Here is a 6000-nt window from a genome sequence, read left to right on the forward strand (position 1 = left end):
TCGGTGCTCCACATCATAACATCATGTAGTGCACTGGAAGTTAAAGAATTAATGCTCCAGTTCTGTGAACTACCAATATTTCTGGGTACCTGGCTCTCAGAAGAGAAATACATCTCCCAGAGGACTTTTTGTTTGTGTTTTCCATTCAGAGGGAAAGATAAAACTGCTTGCAAGTCATGAGATGTCCCTTTTTTTTCCCTTCTGCTCATCTGCAGTGCATTCTCCCTAGCTGTCTTGCCTTCAGCATCAGAGTAAGACCTTCAGTTTTGGAGTTTCTCTCTCATTTGTTTAGTTTATTAGTTTCAATCTCAATGAACTTCATTTCTGCTATTCTAATTAGTAAATAAACTTCTTCCCTCATATCACTGCTGCTGGTTTTTTTTTTTTTTTTTTTTTTTTTTTTTTTTTGTTATTATTATTTATTATTATTCCTTTCCCTCCCTTCCCCTTCTCCCCCCACTCTTTCTGTGTTAGTGTGCCTGCTGTGCTCCTGTCATGGACACAGGTAGATCTAGAGATAACTGTGACAGTGGCAAATGTGAATGTAAAATTAATGCTTTATATTTGAGGCTGCAGCCACTTTGCTATTTCTTCCCTAGGAACAATAGTGTAAGGTATTTGTTGTGATGATTTCTAACATATGGAAGATCAAGATCAGATCCCTAAAATACTCTGAAAGCCACTTACAGCTTTAACAGTGACTGTGGTTAAATATGAAAACTAAGATTTTATTCTATTAAAGAGACAAGAGTCTTTACCAAGTGATGTTATGGGAACATGTTCTATATCAGCCAGAAGCTCTTGTAGCTGTAAGACCTTCACTTATACACTTTTTGACAGCACAGTTAAGATTGTGTATATTCTTCATTCACGGAATTCTTCTTTGACACTGACAAGGTCAGGGCAGCTCCAGAAGGTTAAACTTTTGAAGAAGGTACAGGTGAGAAAAATGCAAGAGCTGAGTTAATTTATCTCCTCCAAAGACGAGTCTGACTTGGACAGTGTCAGGTTGTGATAGGAACACAAAATTATAAATAAAACCACACAACTAGCTCATTTGTATAACAACTGTCCTCTTGTTATCCTTGTTGCTGCTATCATGCTCTTTTCCATACGTATGGCCCAGTACTCTGCCATTGATAATGTGCAACTATTCCAAGCATCCTTTAATATCGTATTCCAAGCAGGATTAAAGAATAATTTGTTATGATGCGCACTGGACAGGCAGCATGGAGTGGTGTCAAGGCAAACAAACCTCCAGAGCAGAGCTCTGAAATTTCCTTTTTGACCAAGCAGTAAGTGGGCATATGTTCGCAGCTGGAATGTGTGTTCAATTCACATCAGTGAGGTTTCAGCACTGACCTTTTGTTGCATTCCTCCAGCAGCAGTAAAATGCTTCTTCTTAAGTAAACTGGCATATACCATATGGAAGTTCAGCTGTCTCCTCTAGCCCAGCATTCCTCCTGATGTTACAAAATGTCTGAAGACATGCAAATGCTGTAACTTACTGTGAAATAACCTATCATGAAAATAGTGCTGTGACAAATAATTGTGCTCGTGGCACAGTGAAATCCACCATGAGAAACCAATTTAAGAACTGGCCACAGGGATGAATGTTAATGCATCCTGGACTGTTATAATTTATGACTGTTTGGCTGACACATACAGGAGGTGAAAACCTCTTACAAATCTCCTGCTAACTCTTGTTGCCATCTCAAGCTTGACCCATCCCTACCTCTGTCTGGTTGCTTTGTGTTTGCCACCTTTGTTCTTGTCTTGCTTTGTTTTTCTATGTGTCTGGCAGGTCTGGCTTGCGTATGATTCCACTGTAAAAATTGAGATGGTTTATGTAGCAAGAAGGTAATTGTGCAAGTACTTATTACTGGGTAGAATGCTATTTATTGAGAATAGTTGCACTTACAGATCTACCTGTGACAGCAAGCATCACCATTAGTGTGATCAGAACACAGGTGGCAATCCAATTGTGTCCTCGTATTTTTCCATGCACACTTTCCCAGATGACTTGGGATTCTTATTATCACCAATTTTGAGATGCATTCAACTTCATACGTGTGGACTTGGCAGAAAGTGCAGAAAATCCCATCTGAGATCCAGCTTGCTTAAAATGCCCTAGCTTGAGTACTCAAAAATAGAGAGGTTAGTTGATATTAAGATAGACTGGGGAATGCTTTCCTTTATGTGCATGGCCTGAGGATTCTGAACATCACAACTGAATGTGTCTTTCACCCAGTGATGGTCTGATCACCAGCCTATGCAGCATACAGTTTGCACTGACACATTCTTGCTGACTTCTCTTCTGAAAGCTGAAAATGTTGGTGAATGGCAAGGGACAAGGGAAAAAGGGCACTAGCATGAAGTATCTGAGGTTACTGAGTCCACTGCCTTCCTCTGTTAACTATGTTGCTCTTGACTGAGTTTTCTCCTCGCTCTCATCAACTGAAATATCTTTACCTTCTACTGCTTGTTGCTGCTGCCTTTCACTCAAACATTGGTGGATCAGTTAATACATGGCAACTGAAGTGTTCAACTAAGCCATCTCTTTCTGCCTACTGAGGTTCAGTGAGCATTTTGATTAATACTTTACCTACTGAACGTAGAGATGTGGGTGGGGGAAGAATTGCAGCTAGAGAATGAAGAGGGTCCAGAGCTCCTTCTAGTTTTCTAGTCTACCTAGCTCAAGCCTCCTCTCCACTTCTGAGAGTTTACTCCAGCCTGTGCCCACACACTGTACTAACAGCATGGTAGCACTTTCTCTAGGGCTGGATCCAGAGCTTTGTAGAGATGTGCAGCACCACAGGAACATTAGTGATCCCAGAATGACAGCAGCCAGCGTAGTGCCTGTGGACACATTGTCTACTTTAGTTACAGGGGAGCTCTAATGGGTGCCTCCAAAGTCCACAGTTTTTCCTGGATTCAGGCCCCTCTGTCAAGTCTGGATTTATAGCCCCCAAACATTTCTGGAGGCACTGAAGAGGAAGGAAGCAGTCAGCCTGGACTGTTATTCCCTGGCAGAGATGTCCTACTTTTGTATATATATTTGTTTGTACTTAGTACTGTATCAGTCTCTTTGATGTGGCCCACTCTGGTCTGGAGATGTTCAAATCCAGCTTTCTCCAGAGAATGGCTTGACCACTGCCATGGTTTTATGATTTGTTGTTATTGGTATTGTACATCATAACATCATTTAGTGCACTGGAAGTTAAAGAATGCTCCAATTCTGTGGGCTGTCAATATTTCCAGGTACCTGGTTCTCAGAAAAGAAGAGCACCTAGATGACTTAATTGTTCTCTGTCCATTTTCCATTTGGAGGGGGGGAAAAAAACTGCTCACAAGTCACAAGATGCCCCCTTCTTTTACTGCTTGTCTCTGCAAAGTGTGCTCCCTAGCTGTCTTGCCTTCAGCATTAGAATAAAGCCTTCAGTTTTGGACACTCATAGAATCATAGAATCATAGAATATAGAATCGCAAGGTTGGAAACGACCTGCAAGATCATTTAGTCCAACCACCCTCCCATTCCCAATACCACAAGCTACTAAACCATATCTCGTAGCTCCATTCTCATTTATTTGGTTTATTATCTTCAATCGCAATTAACTTTACTTCTATTATAATTAGTAGATTAACTTTCCTCCTCAAATCATTGCTGCTGTTATTTGTTTGGTTTTTTTTTAAATTTATTTCCCTCTTTGTTCTCTTTCCCTCTTCATGCTCAACTCTGCCCTCTTCCCCCTTCCCCCTTCCCTTATTTGGGCTGGTGGGCCTGTGGCCTGCTGTCCCCCATCACAGACACAGATCTAGAGATAACTCCATGGCAAGCATCCAGGAAAAAGAATAGCATTAGAAGCTGAACTTGGCTGAAATTAGGGATAAAAGAAGGTGCCACTCTTGTCACATGTCCCAAAAGCTGGGGAACCTGTGGATGCTGCACATACTCGCTGCATGGCAGATGTGTTCCCAGTAAAAGCCCTGCTCATGCACTTCAAAATATACCCAACATGGGCTAGAAGCATGACCGAATGCTGAGTCCATTGTGGATAGGAGGACAACACCCTTGCCTGTCATCTCAGCCATGACAATCCGTGTTGCCATAAATTCTGATTATAAGCATAATTTTAAGCCTGAGCATATAAGTCTAACTGCAGTCAGACAAATACTTGCTTTCTGAATCAGGATCCTACACACTTCTGCAGAGTTGTAGTTATATGTAAATCAGTTCTCCATCTCTTCGTATTTATTGTATGCAGTGGGCATGATCTATTTTAGCTGGAAGACAGATGACTTGTAAGTTACACATCAGCTGAAAAGGCTTTTAGGGATTCAGAGTAGGGGGGTGTCAAAGGATTCTGGAGAGCTAGAGGTTGCTGAATCCAACCTGAAGGAACTGAGGCTGCTGCAGCTTCTGGTTCTCATGTCCAGTGAGGCTGTGTGTGCATTCCCAGTAGGCACACATGCACTGAATACCTACATACATCTCTACACACCTGATCCTATCAATCAACAGAGGCAGAAAACAGTACTCGAGCAAACACGATCAACACAAATTGCCTCATCCTGTTACTTTCTCTGACCAGAATGGAAAATATATGTATGTATATATACATAATATGATACATATCCCTTCAGTAGTTGATGTTCTGTTACACAATCTGACTATACAGTAACATCCTTAACAATCTTTGATCTCTCCAATGGCTGATACTTGGACTTTAAAGCCACTGAGGTCTGCAAACTCACTTTGCTAGTACTCAGACTTCCTTGCACAGATACACAAACACATGCACTGCAGATCCCTCCAGTAACTGCACTTAGATGTTGAGTGTGGCCAGTAGCTGCCTCTGGATCCCTAGCCTCCTTGTTGCCCTATGCACAGGCATACACAAACAACTGTGTATGCCTCTAGATAGTTGATCCAGAGCTATGGCCTCCAAGTAGCTGAGCCCCACATGCCCCTATCTCCCCAGTTGCTGATTCTCAGATGCTCTGGTTGCTGATGACTGCACAAATACGTGGTTGTCAAACCCCTCATCCTATCTGTGGTTAGTCCAGTGTGACACAGGCAAGTGCACACACTGATGTGCCTACCTGCACAGGAAGCATTCCCTCCATTTACCTAGTTGCTGGCACCTCAGGTTCATAGCTCTTTTAACCCGGGGCCACTTGACAGTGGCTGGCATTTAGACCTCTATGCACACATACGCATGGAATAGAGAGCCCCTTACTCAGAAAAACTGGAACAGAGTTAAACGAGAAGAGAGAAGAGAATACAGAGTACAGGTGCAGGACGTGACCTGATGAGTGTACTGAACACAACGCTAATGCAAATGAAGCATGGAAGAATCTACTCATTTGTTTGCTTTTTCACGACATTTACGTTACCTACACCAATCCGCCGTCCAAAGGAGATTTGGGAAGTATGGTGAGGAGATGTACACATACACTTGTTGGAAAACCATGTGTCTATTGGAGCTTTAATTATGTTGTAACATTAATCTAACATTCTTTTGCTTTATGTCTCAATTTTGCAAGAATGAGTTTCAAAACCCATGGTTTTCAAATGAAATTGAAAGGGGAAATGTTGGCAAAAGATGCCATGAGGCATTGCTGACACTGAGGAAGTGAATCATTCTTCTGAGGCCCAGTTTGGATTTTGAGCTGTTAGATCTGGATGCTATATGCCTTTTCTACATTTTCTTTAGAAGAGCTGCAAACATTTGATGTCACAGAATCATAGAATTGTAGAGATTGAAAGGAATCTCTAGGTACTATAACTCCAGCCCTGAACTTGTCTTAAGCATGTGGCTGAATGGAGGAGACTAATTGCAAAATCAGCTCATGTAATTGTATCCAGCAAAGCTCCACTGTGTGAAGGCCTTGTGCTTTAGCTTCTCAATTTCTGTGATTTCTGAGTAAAAGGCCTTTAGGGAGGAAGAAGCTTAAACAGATTTGGTAGGAACTGTCTGATAAGAATTTTCTCATTCA

The sequence above is a fragment of the Tympanuchus pallidicinctus genome, unplaced genomic scaffold (assembly GCF_026119805.1).
Source record: "Tympanuchus pallidicinctus isolate F22 unplaced genomic scaffold, pur_lepc_1.0 scaffold27, whole genome shotgun sequence".
Classification (NCBI taxonomy): Eukaryota; Metazoa; Chordata; class Aves; order Galliformes; family Phasianidae; genus Tympanuchus; species Tympanuchus pallidicinctus.